Source organism: Mustela erminea, chromosome 4, assembly GCF_009829155.1.
Source record: "Mustela erminea isolate mMusErm1 chromosome 4, mMusErm1.Pri, whole genome shotgun sequence".
NCBI classification, from domain to species: domain Eukaryota; kingdom Metazoa; phylum Chordata; class Mammalia; order Carnivora; family Mustelidae; genus Mustela; species Mustela erminea.
In genome coordinates, this window is record NC_045617.1 from 27,729,051 (window position 1) to 27,744,531 (window position 15,481).

Consider the following 15,481-nt stretch of genomic DNA (forward strand, 5'->3'; position numbering starts at 1 on the left):
ATATAGTTTCCACCTTTCTGCTGAAATTCTGTGGTGACTCTTCATGCATGTTGTCCTTTTCTACTAAATCCATTAAACATACTAGATTCCATTAACATAATGAAAATTAAGATCTTCAGTAGTTCCCAACATCTAAATCATCTCTGTGTTTGGCTCTCTTGTTTGCTTATCACTTGACAAAGATTCATTTTATTCCCCTGCTATATTTGTGTATGATAGTTTTTTATTAACTTCTTGAATTATATATACAATGAGGCCCATCGGACCCATGCCTAGAAAGGTACACGTCTCTTCTTTTGTCAGGTTTTTTACTGTGGGGAGTTGAGTCGAACTAGACAGTAGCTGAGCTGGATTTCACAGGTTTCAAATTCCCCAACCATGGGCTGTTGCTACCTTTTGCTCAGTCTGGACCCTAGGATATTGGTGAGATTTTCTTTGCATTCCTGTTCCACTCTCAGGTTTCAGCAGACCTTGCACAACTACACAGCAGAAGGAATCTTTTTCAAGCCATTTCTCCCTCCTTCAATGGTATACGGCTGGTACTTGATATAAGGTATGGGCACAAGGTAGGAGCCAGAGATGTCTCTCAGATCTTATGATCCAAAGTTAGTCTTGGACAGGTCCTCTTTACTTGAGTCATAATGATGGGTCTTTCTCGGCTTTCCTGTTCTCCTTCAGGATAGAAACACTCTGGTTTGTATCTATGTGATTCTTGATTAGCAGAGCCTTCTGCCTCTCCAGCAATAAAAGCTGGCATCTGTCACAAAGCAGACAAACTTGTTTCTGCATCTCTATCTAGTAGCTATGTCCTTTGCCTGGAACTGGTGACAGAGAGTTTCTCCCCTAGTTCCAGCACAAAATTTCTCTGCCTGGTTTTTGAGTCAAGGCTTGTGGTAGAAGGAAGGTTTTCCTGACCCTTCCCAGAAGGAAAGTTTTCCTGACCCTTCCCAGAAGGAAAGTTTTTCCTGACCCTTCCCAGAATGAGATAGTTTTGGCTCCTACAATTTACCTTTGCTGAGAGTAGAAGCTAGGTTTTCTTGGCCCTTGCCCAGTGGCTTATAACCTTTGATTCATATAAGAAAAGTTCAAGAAGTGAGCATGGATTTGTGCCTGTACCCTGTGAAGAGGGAACTCTATTTGGTTTCCTCCTTTGCCTACAGTCTTTCTTGTGAGCTCATGATGGAGGCTCATAGTAAAGAACTCTGGTATGACTACAATCACTTTGTTCATTGTATTCTAAATTTCCACCCCAGTCATCAATTCATCTTCAACAACTCATTGATATTTCAGCTGTTTTCTTTTACTTTATTCTCATGCCAGTCATTTCTTGTTTATTCTTGGAGGTAAAATAATTCCTGTGTCCCTTCTTTCCTTAAAACATTCTTCATGCTTTGAGATTTACTTTGTCCTTCACTTCACTTCTCAGATGGACTTGAAATGTTATGATTTTTGTTAATTTTTTTTTTCTGGCTTTTTGTTGTTGTTGGGGTAGAAGTGATGTTCTCTCATGGGTTTATAAATTCTAAGTTGAACCATATCATATCCTGGGGTTTCAATATCCCATGTTCAGTATTACCTTTTACTAAAATAGCTTTTTGGCATTCACAGATTTAGAATCTGTGGTACCAACTCTATGAGATCTATTACAAAACACATTTAGTATCGTCTGACTTGTGCAGTGAACCTAGCCCAGTATTAGCTAGTGTGTGAGTCTAGCTGAATCCCTTGATATCTGCATCTCAACCAGTCTTTACTTTTCTTATGTATGAATTGGTTTTCACATGTGTAATTGACTGCACTTCACAGGGTTGCAGTGGGTGTTTTGTAATGCTGGAAATTATATGCTCTTGTGATATGCATACATTTAGCTATTTGCAAAGATCACGGGTAACGTTATTAGCAAATGTGAAGGTCTGTTCTGTTCTACTTAGATTATGTAGTAGACTCATGATATATCTCTGGATATCTTCTGGATATTCTAATCTTTGAATCAATGGCAATATACATAGCATAAGCACATAGTTTCTTTTTAATGATATTTGTGATGATAATCACGTAATTCATATAGATATCAAACACACATTAGCTCAATTCCTATTTAACCTAAGAAAGTTCTTTCTATCACTACGATAGAATTATTTTGTGTTAAATGTTAGATGTAAAGTGAGTGTGAGTGTGTGTCCTAGTTACGTTACTTCCACCAGCCTTTAATTTTGTAGCACACGTGATTCAAATTTGGACTTAAGAAAAAGGATAGATTAATCTGTGTCATGGATAATCACCATCAATAGCATATCATCAAAATAGTAAATATTAAATCTGTAAAGAACAAAGATCTACTAGACCATAAGCAATGGCAATGCATAATCATTATTGGGTTTTAGGCTAGAATTCATCAATTTTAAAAATGGGCCCTAGCTTAAGCTATTAACATCTTACACGATAAATGCCAGCTTTTCCTTTTCCACTTCCCATTTTGAAAATTACTAAAATGCATACTTCACTTGTAGCTTAATAAATATATTTAGTCATTGCTTAATCGATATCTTACAGAAAGGATAAAATCAAGTTAATGATGCATGCCGAGTAGAAATAGTCTTCTTACCAAACTGTAAGAGCCATCTCTTCTCTACAAGGAACCAATCTTCATAAGCTGTAAGAACTACCCATTTGACACACTCTATTAATTGTAATTAAAACATGAACATCTACTTTGCTGTGCTGCTATTTAATAGATTTTGATCAGCTTTCATATTTACTCCCAGAGTGGTGGTTTGTGTATAGTGATTAAGACTCAATTTGAGCCCCAATACTGTGTGTCATTGTTTGTGACAGTATTAACTATGAGATCATTCGTTGTACTGTTTTTCCTTATGCTAATTTAAAAAATCTGTCAATATAATGACATTAAAATACTAAGCTATATTTGGAAAAAAATGCTCAACTACTCTAGTCATTTCATATTCACTATCATAATGTTAATCATGAGGGTCTTATGTGGTGTTATTTAGATGTAATTTCATTTTAAGATCCTACAAAATCCTCTATCTCTTGTCTGGATTTAGTCAAGTGTGTCTGCCTTAGTATATCTGCATTTGGCAGCATTCCAGTTCCTTTGATACTTCTGTTAGAGGGATATTTGAAAAGTGGAAACCAGTGTGCAGGGAGGAGCTTAATTTAGATGCCCTTAATCTGGTTCAGGTTCAATGATTTGCTTTTGAAAATGGGATTTTTCTCTAACTCTTTCAACTTTCCTTCTCTGTAACTTGGATAAGGTCAATTAGACCCAGAGAGGAAATGTTCACACCTAATGTGCAAATGCAGATGATTGGCTTGTTGTTCTTGTGACAATGCCAGAAATTGCATGTGTTCGTTTTATCTTACATTGTAGAAAAAGCCAATTTGATAATTGTGAAATGCTTTCTGCATCTGTGAATGCCCCCTCTCAAACCAATAGAAAACAACAGGAGGCCCCACTGTGAACATTCTTTTGAAAATTCTATTTACAAAATGTATCCATTAACAAACTACCCCACAGCTTCCTGGGAATTAAACAAAGTCAGACCTGGTAAAGTAGCAACACTACTAAATGGGCCTTGCTTACACGCAGTTTCCTGTGTTCTACTCCCAGTGGAGTAAAGTCATAGGATTTTTTGGAGGTTTTATAAAATTTTCCTTTTTATGTAGATGAATATCCTAATCAGTGTAATCACTAAAAAACAAAAGTCTGAATTAGGTTTATAATAAATACTTAAATGACACTATACCATAAGGAAATACTTATAATTTGATTCCAAATTTGTCATGGGTTTATTTCAACACACTTGAAACTTAATATTTATTGTTGTTTTTTCTTATCCCCTCCCCAAATTGTAAGCTTTTTGAAGGCAAAGATAATGCTTTTCCTTCCTTTTTTTCTCAAAGACCTTACAACTTAGGGAGGCTCTTCATAGATATTGATTAATTGGTTGAATAAGCAAATAAACAAACATTAGAAAAATTTGGTGAGATAGATTTGCACAAACCTAACATTTAAAATCAAATCTTTATTTCTTCATCAGAAAGAAATTTCACTCATTCTTTTATATTTTAGATTATGGACGCAAAGTCCACCAATAAAATATACCATGTATCTATGGTATATTGTTCATTCTGTTTTGGCTTTTGTTCATTATTTTTCTTAATAAAATTAATAAAGCCTAAAAACATATCATACTGTACTGTAACAGTCAGTTTATTTTTTTGAAATAAATGTTAGCATTATGAAGCATTTAGAAAGAGTATGAAGGATTCTAGTTCATTGTAATGAGCCCACCAAAGCTGCAACTACATATCCTGAGAGGTTTTTTTTCAGGACTCCTAATGATGGATGGTGCATTTTCTCTTTCTATAGCCTGTTTAAGGGCAATCAATCTGAAATACATGTAAGGATTTCAATGAAATTTATTTTACCAGTTCAGGTAAGTTCACTTTCACCTATGCCTAAATTCTTTTAAAAATAACCAAAATTGGGGCGCCTGGGTGGCTCAGTGGGTTAAAGCCTCTGTCTTCGGCTGGGGTCATGATCCCGGAGTCTTGGAATCGAGCCCCATATCAGGCTCTCTGCTCAGCAGGGAGCCTGCTTCCTCCTCCTCCTCCTCTCTCTCTCTCTCTGCCTGCCTCTCTGCCTACTTGTGTCTGTCAAATAAATAAATAAATAAATCTTTAAAAAAAAAAAAATTGCCCCCACTATAGATTCAGAACCTATGCAATTTAATAGATGAAGAAAATTGTTAAGCAAAAGAAATAGCAGAAGTACATATAGGTGAAATGTAATTCTTCCTATCAAAAAAAAAAAAAAAAACAGAAAAGACAAATCTAGATATAACTTATGAAAAATTGTTTTGTGTTTATTTTCCATCTCTCCCCAGCATAGCAAATATATACAAATAATCAAAGCAACATCAAATTATTGGTCTTCCTGCAGAAAAGCCCCCAAGATACTAAAAATGAGAATTTTTTAAAAACATAAAATGTATATTTATGGTGACTTTTTTAACATCAGACCAGTATGAGGTTTCTAGAAATAGTCATTGTTAGTCACTATGTAGTACATCATTCGTTTTTGATATACAGTGGCTAACTGAACATAGTAAAAAAAGTAGAAATAGTCATTGTTGTGATTTTTTTTGTTAAATTAACATTTGTTAAGTAGAGCCCTGGGGTACCCACTGTTGAAGGATATTTCCCTTCAACAAAGGTTAAGGGAAAGTGAAGTAGAGACGTTTATGACTCACAGATCCTGAAGGAGGCACACTGTAATCCTGGAGAGGCTGCACAGGGAAGTCAAGGCAGGCTACATGCAGAGCGGGTGAACCAGGACCTGGGACACAGGCCTTTATTAGGGTCCACAGGTAGAGTGCTTTGGGATTCCCTTGCTAGGGCTGGATTGGGCAATTCAAATTTTAAAAAGTGGTTTTGGTAAGATTCCCAGGGGTCTTATCTAAGGGTCAGGTGCAGAAGGGGAAGGACCTGCGAGGCAAGGGAGAATGCTTATTACATAAGTGGGAAAGCTTATTACATGGGTCCTGGGAAAGTTCTGTTAGGAGCTTACAGTTACTTGAGACTCTGCAGGCTGTCATCAAAGGCATGTGCTCATGGAAGGAGTGGTATTATCCAGCAGTGTAGCTGCCTCTCCATAGTCGCTTAATACAGGTAGTGATGCACGGCAAGTACCTAAGGAAAATCTCATCATTGGTAGGCCAGTCTAGACTGGGTAAAGACCACCATCCTAGAAGATGAGATAGGGTCATCTCTTGAAATTAGTTTTAGGTTAGACAATAACAACCATGTGATTATCCTGGCATTTAATCCCGGAGAAGAATATTGTAGTCACACAAACGTTTTAAGTACAAAACTGGTCTAAATGTTTACCAAGGACTTCCTGTACCACAGAACAGATTCTCTAGGGAGTTAGAGAGTAAGGGGGTGGGTCAGGAAATTTGATTCATATAAATGCAGATGGAAATGAGCCCTATTAAAGACCGTTGTGAAATGGTGCAACTTGAACCTGGGCAACAGAATTGCCTACCCTCTTTAGACATCTCTCCACAACTCAGGACTTTATGAAACAAGGAAACCATTAGATGAAAGTCACCGATCTCAAGCTTTGGAATAAGAGCTATGCTATGTTTATGATACATTGACTTGATGGTATACACTTGGCATGAATAGGAATCTCTGATCTTTTTCACCAAAGATACGTAGCAAGGTTAAAACTTCACTTTATTTTCACTCACCTTTGCTTAGTAGGGCACGGAGGCGAATTATGCAGTTTTGGCCTGAAATGTTTTCCTGTGCCGCACTCATCCTCAGTTGTGGGTTCCGTGTGGTTCTTGTTTCCCACTGAACTACCATAGCTGTGGTCTGTCTTAGTCATTAGTTCCCTTATTTGTAGTTATGGAAAGTGCTTGGTTTTTGTAGCTGAAAATTTTTTTTTTTTTTTTAAGATTTTATTTATTTACTTGAGAGAGAGACAGTGAGAGAGAGCATGAACGAGGAGAAGGTCAGAGAGAGAAGCAGACTCCCCATGGAGCTGGGAGTCCGATACGGGACTTGATCCCGGGACTCCAGGATCATGACCTGAGCCGAAGGCAGTCGTCCAACCAACTGAGCCACCCAGGCGTCCCTGTAGGTGAAAATTTTTGAAGTTTACTTCCAAGATTCAGTATCTGATTTTACTTTCCTTCGTCATGCTCTCCAAAATAAAAATGGCTTTTAGATAAAGTCATCTGCCTCTTTAATATTGACTATACGTATTTTTTTCCTTTTTATTGTATGACTTTCTCCCCCCCTTTCTGTCATCAAAGAAGAAATATTAAAGGAAAAAAAAAAAACCTTATGGAGTGCTTTCTGATTGCTTGCATTGTGTCACTTCCTGTGCAACTCCACTAAACAGCTGCATAACTTGGTGGCTCACAAGTATTATTTACGAGTTATGTTTCGTTCTTCACAAGATAAGGTTATATGAGCACGTGATTATGAGGGATCTTTGTATTTCTTCCTGTTTCTTTTCATGTGTCACTCTTATTCCCACTGTACAGATTATAAATGGATCGAAATCATTCATATATTTTTATGTATATATTCCACAGCTAAGGGCATTGTATGCTATCAAAATGTACCTTATTGTTTAGCTGAAATAACTATACGTCTATTTTAAAAGAGAGGTTCTATTTCATCCAAGAAAATTACTAATGGAAAAAGCAAATGGTGAATGATGTGGAAAATGTCCTATCAACCTACATAATCCATTTATATAATGATGGCAGATTTGTCTCTTGAGGTACCTTCTGCTTCTATCATTCTATAATTATGGATATTTAAATTGGAACACTGCAATAATGATTGCTTTGAGCACTCTGAGATATTTCTGTCTTAATAGCAGGGTACCTACCTCTCCAACTGCATTTCATGTTAATCTTTCCCTAGATCAGGGATTAGCAAAGTTTTTCAGTAAATGGCTATATAGCAAGTATTTTTTGTTCCCCGGGTCATGTAGTCTGTTACAACACGTCTTTTTTAACAGAGTTGGACATTTATTGAAAATAAGAAATAGGCTTTAGTCCAGGTAGTACTGAAGAGTTGAGCAGAGTACAAGAGTTATTTTCTTGCCCAATGGGCACATAACTAAGAAAATGCTGCAGATTCAGAATAGATCAGGAATTTGGGGAAAACTAACTGATTCAAAGAAGAAATGACTTGTTTGGGTGCTAAGCACCCTAGGGCTCCAGAAGCCATCTGCTAGGACTAGAAAATTTTCCTAGAAGTGAAGAGAGAATGTCTCCATGGAAGGTGAGAGGCTGGCCGCTTTGGAGGATGGCAAGGTGTCTGAATCATTGTCCAGAGGCTAAGGCCAGTTCAGATACTTCCAGGGAAAGTCCAGATTGCTGAATGTGGTCGTCTCCTGGTGGGATGTAGTTGCTGATGATGCAGAGACAGCTCAGACCTGCAGACAGATGCAGATCCGCTGGTCTCTTCCACCAGTCATTTCACTTTCCTTTGTAGCATCAAGGAGACATAGGCAATAACAAGCAAATGAGTAGGACTGTGTTAGAAGGAAACTATTCATCAAAGCATAGAAGGGATTGGGCCTGGGGGCTATGGTTTGCCAACCTTTGCTCTAAGTTATTGTGCATCAGCCACATTGGCATTTTTCATCCTTCAGCTCTCAAACAAGAACAGCTCTTCCCCACTTCAGGTGCTGTTCCACTACTTAGAATATTCTTGTCCCTGCTTTTCTGCATTCTCGACTTTTTTTATTCTTTTAGATCCCAGCTCAATTGATACGTTGAAATTCTGGTTTACCTAGAAGAAACTGGATTTACATCTGTGACCCCAGTGTAATTATGATGTATCATCTGGCACTTTTAAATGTGAAAATGATAGGATGACTAATTACTGGTCATCCTATTCAATAAAATAATTTCTGACCATTTTGTGAAACTTAGGACAGTATCAGAGCGTCCATTATTCATATGAGAAACACTTACTGGAATTTGCTTTTATGCATCTATCTATATTATGTACTATGTGCCTCTCCGTGGTAGACTGTGAGCTGCATGGGGACAGAGCCAAGTCTGTCCTGTTCAGATTTCACCTTTATTCTAAGTATATTACATGTAAGATAGACAGGATGCTCAAAAAAGTTGAAGGAGTGAGTGCATAAGTATTTGTCAAATGATTTCACATCTGGGCATAGTAAAATTCTCATTACTATACATGATTCAGAATGATGAAAAACTTTTTCCTTATATTTACTGCTTATTGTTAGAGATTATCTTCTATCCTCAATAGAGAGGAAGATGCAGACTTCTGAGCTCACTGGCTGAATAACACAGGGGACTAGAATTTTGCTTAATGGCTCTTCCTCCTCCAGATCCCTCCAAGGATTTCTAGGCAGAGGTGCCCTGGACATTGCTACAATAAGACCTACTTACTTGGATAGTTAGAAGATGGAAGCATTCTTTGAATAAGCCTTGTTTAATCTCTGACCTTCTCCCTTTCTCTAAGAAAATGGGACTTAATATCTTGCTAAGAATCTTTTTCAAAAATCCTTAATATCTGAACCACCTTTTTCCTGGCATTACTACTTCTGCAGTGATATTTTTTCATAATATAAAGGGATATGATTTTTTACTGTTTCCAGAAAAGTTGATGGAAATCCCATCTGCTCAGTCTTATTAAAGGAATGCAATGATCCTCACTATGAATAAAATTGTATAACTGCAAAATCTAAGAATATGAAATTTTCATACAACTTTGGACTGTGGGAATGCATTTGTGTCTGTAGCTGAAAATGCAGTAATGTATTCTTACTAATTAAAATGAAATTTAATTTTATTAGTCCTACATTGCTGTGAAAAAGAAGAAAGAGTTGCTATTTACTTTGGTGGGGACCTAAGCTACTTGAAACAAAATTTAGTAGTCATCAAAAGCTTTTATTTACTTTTAAATATGTGAATATATTAATATTTTATCTTAACATCTTCATTTTACTTTTCAAATATGTTAATTTCTGCTTAAAAATCTATCTCCAAAGAAACAAATACTACCTCCATATTCAAGTTGGGAATTAATCAAGTTGCTATGCTCTTTTTTTCCCCCCTACAATGTTTCCTTTTTGTTGGAAGCATTAAAGAATGGTTTTTGCTGGGGTGCCTGGGTGGCTAAGTGGGTTAAGCCTCTGCCTTTGGCTTAGGTCATGATCTCAGGATCCCAGGATTCAGTCCTGCATAGGGCTCTCTGCTCAGGAGGGAGCCTGTTTTCCCCAATCTGTCTGCCTGCCTCTCTGCCTACTTGTGATCTCTATCAGTCAAATAAATAAATAAAATATTTTAAAAAGAAAAAAAAAACAATGGTCTTTGTTAAATAATAATTGATCTTATTAAATATTACTATAATTTGATAAATTATCAATGAGATAGGCCATTTTGGTGATATAGAGATGATTCAATTTTGAATCATCAAAAAAATTAATGAGTTATTTTTGGTTATACATGAAACATATGCAGAAATAAATAGCATGTTTCCTTAGTATTGACAAAGTATAACTAACAATAACAACAAAAGAAATTAGGTGGTGTTATGGGGTGAGTTGTGTTCTTCTGAAATTCATATGGTAAAGTCCTGCTCTCCAGGGTTTAACTGTATTAGAAGTAATTAAATTTCAATAAGGTCATTAGGGTGGGTTCTAATCCAATATTACTGGCATCCTTATAAGAAGAGGAGATTAGGACACAGACATGCACAGAAAAAAGACTGTGTGAGGACACAGGAAGAAGATGGCCATTTATTAGACAAAGAAGAAGGCCTCAAAAAATCCCCCAAAACAACAAAACAAAACAAACAAACAAACAAACAAACAAAAAAGACAATTCCACAGACACCTTGATCATGGACATCTAGGCCCCAGAAATATTAAAAAAAAAAAAGAAAAAGAAAAAGAAAGAAATCTGTTGAAGGTCCCCAGTCTGTGGTACAGTGCTATGATGGGCCTTGCAGATTGAGAGAGGTAAGAGAAACATAATGAATCTGCTGAGGACAGCAGGGTTTCTGGTTTCTATTTCAGATACCTATACTCCCACATGCACTGACTCAAAGAACTACCATTTCTCCCTTGTTGCTGCAGAATATTTTCTTCACTACAAAGAATAAAAGAATTAATTGAAGAATTAAAATTACTATATAAATAAATACCCATGAGTGTCTAGAAACTTAGTATAGTGGTATGTTCTATGTCTATTTAAACAGTCAAATAAAGTATAATTTCTTTTACATTACAATTTGTAAAATGTTTCCACATCCACTATCACAGCTTATTTTCATAAATGATATATTTGATGGGATAGACACACTTCATTTTCTGTTTTTAGGGATGAAAAACCAAGGCTCTGAAGTTCCTTGACTTAGAGTATCCTATAAAGTCAGTACACAGCAGAACTGCACTTTTTTTTCTTTTTTAGAATTGCAATTTTAATAAAGATATTTTGATCTCTCGTTCACTTATCTTTCTTGTATACCTTATTGCCCAATCCTTTATCTGAAAATGTTTAGGTCCTTAATAATGTCTTAGTGCAGTGTTCTCTAAACTGCAGGTTATGACCCAGTAATGACTCATGTTATCAATTTAATGTTTGGCATTAGCACCCAAAATAACATAAAATGGAACAGAATAGGTCAGAGTGTATCACTAGAGGTAAGGATAGATATTGTTTCTGGAATGACCATTGCTCATGACTCTTTTGTTAGAGAGTGTTGTGCTGATGGTAAACATTAGAAATGGTGGCCAAATGACTAGAGTCACTGAGAAACTGGTAGCTCAGAAAGTCATGAAAATTATTCTTTGTTACTACTCTAGTTTCATTTATTGTCATCCTGAATGTTAGGTGAACATCTGCAACAAATGTATTCAGGTGTTATTTAGTATGTTGTGTTGAACCCTAAACAATTTTTTTTCTTAGGCCATTTTCTTCCAGGTATATTCTCCTATTTACCTAAAAATTATAGTAAGTGTTTAAGTGGAAGACTCTAAAGATTTGCCCTAACAATATCATCAAATAAATACATATTCATCACATATTCATGGACTTTACTTTTTATCTCTTTTCTTTCCATAAATTCACAAGGAAATTTAAAAATGCTAGAGAACCTAAGAAACTTAGGCCCTCCCAAAAAGTGGTCTTTAAACACCTACAAAAAAATCCTTCCAATTTTTAATTTGCATTTCTTTTACATTTATACATCAACATATTTATGAACATATTGATATACTTACATATTAATAGCTGAGTATTATATAAATATTCTCTAAAATGCAGCTCTGTTTTTAAAACACATTCACATATACACACTCCATTCAGGACTCAAACTTGACACTGGAGGCAAAATCTGTGTAGAAAAGAATAGAGAAAAATTATTATTAGGGAAATGCCAGACCAGAGAGATGAGTTTTAGAGTGTGATACAAATATCACTAAAGCATAGCTACCTTGCAAGAGAAGGAGTTATACTAGTTCATACCTGTCACAGGAAGAAGCTAACTTTAGTATTTGTGATTCAAATATTGAAGAAGTTAACTGCCTTTTGAATAACATTAAAACTTTATTGCACAGAGACAGGGTGAATTATATACACACACAACACACACATATATGTACATGACCAAAATAATTTTGGATTTAATAGATTAGTATTGTGAATTTATTTGAAAATATTAGGAAAATTAGAGGAAATTTCAGAACACCTAAATATAACCTCAAAGTTCTTAAAAAAAATGCTTCTCAAACATTTGTTTTATTTTCCTTATAATCTTCTTGATTTCACAACATAAAATTCAAGTGATATGTTTAAATCAGTAGCCAAAAAATTGTTTTTCTGTGCTCAGTAGTAAATGTTTTAGGTTTTGTGTGGCACATGGTCTCTGTTACATTAACTCCACTGTTAGAGTGCGAAAGCCAACACAGACAATCCAGAAACAAGAAGCATGGTAATGCTACAAAAATATTTTATTAAAAAAAATGAGAAATGGGTCATATTTGGTTCTTTGCCATACTTTATCCATCGTGGTGGTAAGAGAAATTAAAGTGGTTTTCAAGTTATAGTGCTTGAATGTATTTAATTTCTAATTTTTATAAATTATTATCTACTATGAGTTAGAATATGGTTGCATTGTCCTTCTTTATCAATTTTATAACCTGAAAATTGTGTAAGTCTCATACTTTTTTCCTCAGTTATAGAAACTTCCTCTGAGAGCAACACTATAAAGTCCAATGGTAAATGAAATATAGGATGTATCACCAGAAAGATAGCATTCTTCAGAAAATGAGAGTCAGGTTTTCTAGTCAAAATAAAAAGTAGTGAACAAAAAAGTTTGGGTTTAAAAACAAGTAAGTTTTAAGAGAAACCTAGGCCTGAGAATCTCAGTGATTAAATCAAAATCCATGGGAAATCCATGAATCAATTCATTTTTTTGAAACTTACAGTAATTTTTAAATAATATATATATGTGAATATATATAATGATAACTTTTATGCCTTTTAAAAATATTTTTAAATAATATATATATGTGAATATATATAATGATGACTTATATGCTTTGTTTTTCACTTACCAAGTATAAATTCCCTGTATTTTGTTTTCCAGCAAAGGAAGGAGAAGATTAGAGCTGCATTTTCTACCTAAAAACTCTTACTTTGTTCTATCTAAAACCCCAAGAGGCATTAAAACTTTTTTCTTAATAGTCACTCGAAAGACCATTCTAGTATGATTGATAATTTTCGAAGTAAATACATGATATAAATTCTACCATTAAGGAGGAGCAGTAGTTCATCCTCCTAATCATACTTGGACAGTCTGATAGACAAAAAAGTTATAAAGTTTGATCTACTAAGGAATTAACTGGTAAGAGATAAGATATAGAAAAGGTTTGTTAGATATAGAGAATGTAAATACCATCATTAATGTATTTCACCAATTTATAACTTGAAATATGCATAATTATGAATAATGTATCTATTTTAATAGATAAGTTGGTTATCTGAATTGAGGCATACATACAATATCTCAACATATACCAAGCACAAACAAGGCAAACAAAATCCTGCATACTTCTATCTTGTTTAAAGATTTATTTATTTCTAGAGAGAGAGACCACACATGTGAATTTGGGGAGGAGCAGAGGGAGGAAAGAATCTTAAGCAGACTCTGCACTGAGTGCAGAGCCTGATGTGGGTCTTGCTCTCACAACCCTGAGATCATGACCTAAGCCAAAATCAAGAGTTTGATGCTTAACCGATTCACCCAGGTGCAACTTCACATTTCTCTTTTAAATGAAAGTGTTAAAGAGGCCAGGCTATTGAAACATTTGAGACTACTATTCATGTTTTTTTAACATATAATAAATGATATATATGCACATATATTTATAATTTATACAACTTGTAATATTAATAATAAATTTCATATATAGGCATTTTACCATTAGTTATTAAAATTATATTTATGGAAATTAAAAAATGAATTTGATGAAAACTCCTTTTAGTTACATAATAAATAATTTACACATTGTGGATTAGTTTACAGGTGGGCTACATTAAGGTTTTAGATCAAGCCTAATGATTGTATATTGACAATATCTGATTGGATTATGATATGTCCATATATGAATATTAATGTACAAAAACAATTTGGGGATTTATATTTAAAATAGAACTACATTTTCCTATCTACCTAAGCCGTTTTATCAGTGATAAGGCAAAACTTTTTTTCTTTCTGGACAATGTATAAAACACATTTTTTAAAACCCTGAATTTATAAGATGAGGACATTACTTGGATAACTACTTTATACTTGCACAATAACTTATCTATGAAAATTCTTCTGTCAAATAATTCAAGGAGGTTGTGTGAGTGGTAGGTCTAAGTACGGTACTATCTTGTGACGTTACCACACAGTAGGGGATAAGCTCAGAGTGCCTTTTTACTAATTGCTGAATTCTTCACAGAGAAATATGTCCAAACAAAAATACTTAATAGGGTAAAGTAAAATACCTGATAATCATTCAAATATTCCTGGAACAAGAAGGACTATACCTAATTAAGTATGTCAATGAATCACTCTTCTCCATAAGCTTTGCTTTCCTCCCACTCTTCCTACCTTCCTTCTCTCCTTTCTACCCTCTCTCCAACACTTCCTCTCTTTTTACCTCCAATCTTTCTAGCTCTCTTTTTTTAATGATAATGCTCAATCTTTTTTTTTTATTTTTTTTAAAGATTTTATTTATTTATTTGTCAGAGAGAGAGAGCGAGAGCGAGCACAAGCAGACAGAGTGGCAAGCAGAGTCAGAGGGAGAAGCAAGCTCCCTGCAGAGGAGGAGCCCGATGTGGGACTCGATCCCAGGACGCTGGGATCATGACCTGAGCTGAAGGCAGCCGCTTAACCAACTGAGCCACCCAGGTGTCCCATGCTCAATCTTTATATGACCAGTTTCATGCATCTTTTAGTCCACCAGCTGCTTTAGGTTACAGAAAACTTGTTTTACTTTATGGAATTTTCAAAATCAGTTGCAGATATATCAGGGTCCTGGATGTTGAAGAGAAGCACTAGGAAATTAGGATGTAGAAGTTCAGCTTTGATTTGTTTTTCTCTGGTTTGGTTGATGAATTTCTTAGGCAAAGCCAGAATCCTTGACCTAATGCTACAGGTCTGCAACAATGATGCTGGAACTGAAGAGTAGAAATAGAAGACTTCAAATATTAGGCACATACCCTTGGTTCCATTACAAACAGGGCTCTGTTTGTAAACCTACTATGTAGGGCTCGTAGTAAGAGTACATGTTCAGAGTTCAGATCTTGATGGGGCTTCATATTGGATGTACAAAGATGGACCTTTACTCTGCCTCAGGTTTCTTATCTGCAAAATGGGGCCAATAATAGCATCTACT

The 15,481-nt window shown here is 35.2% G+C and overlaps 1 long non-coding RNA gene across 1 annotated transcript; it reads left to right on the top strand.

Moving 5' to 3' along the window:
* Positions 1-1,279: 1,279 nt before the first annotated feature.
* Positions 1,280-13,280, top strand: LOC116588181. Its single transcript, XR_004284828.1, has 3 exons — positions 1,280-1,343; positions 4,355-4,460; positions 13,183-13,280. It is a non-coding gene; the product is annotated as an uncharacterized LOC116588181 (long non-coding RNA).
* Positions 13,281-15,481: the final 2,201 nt, after the last annotated feature.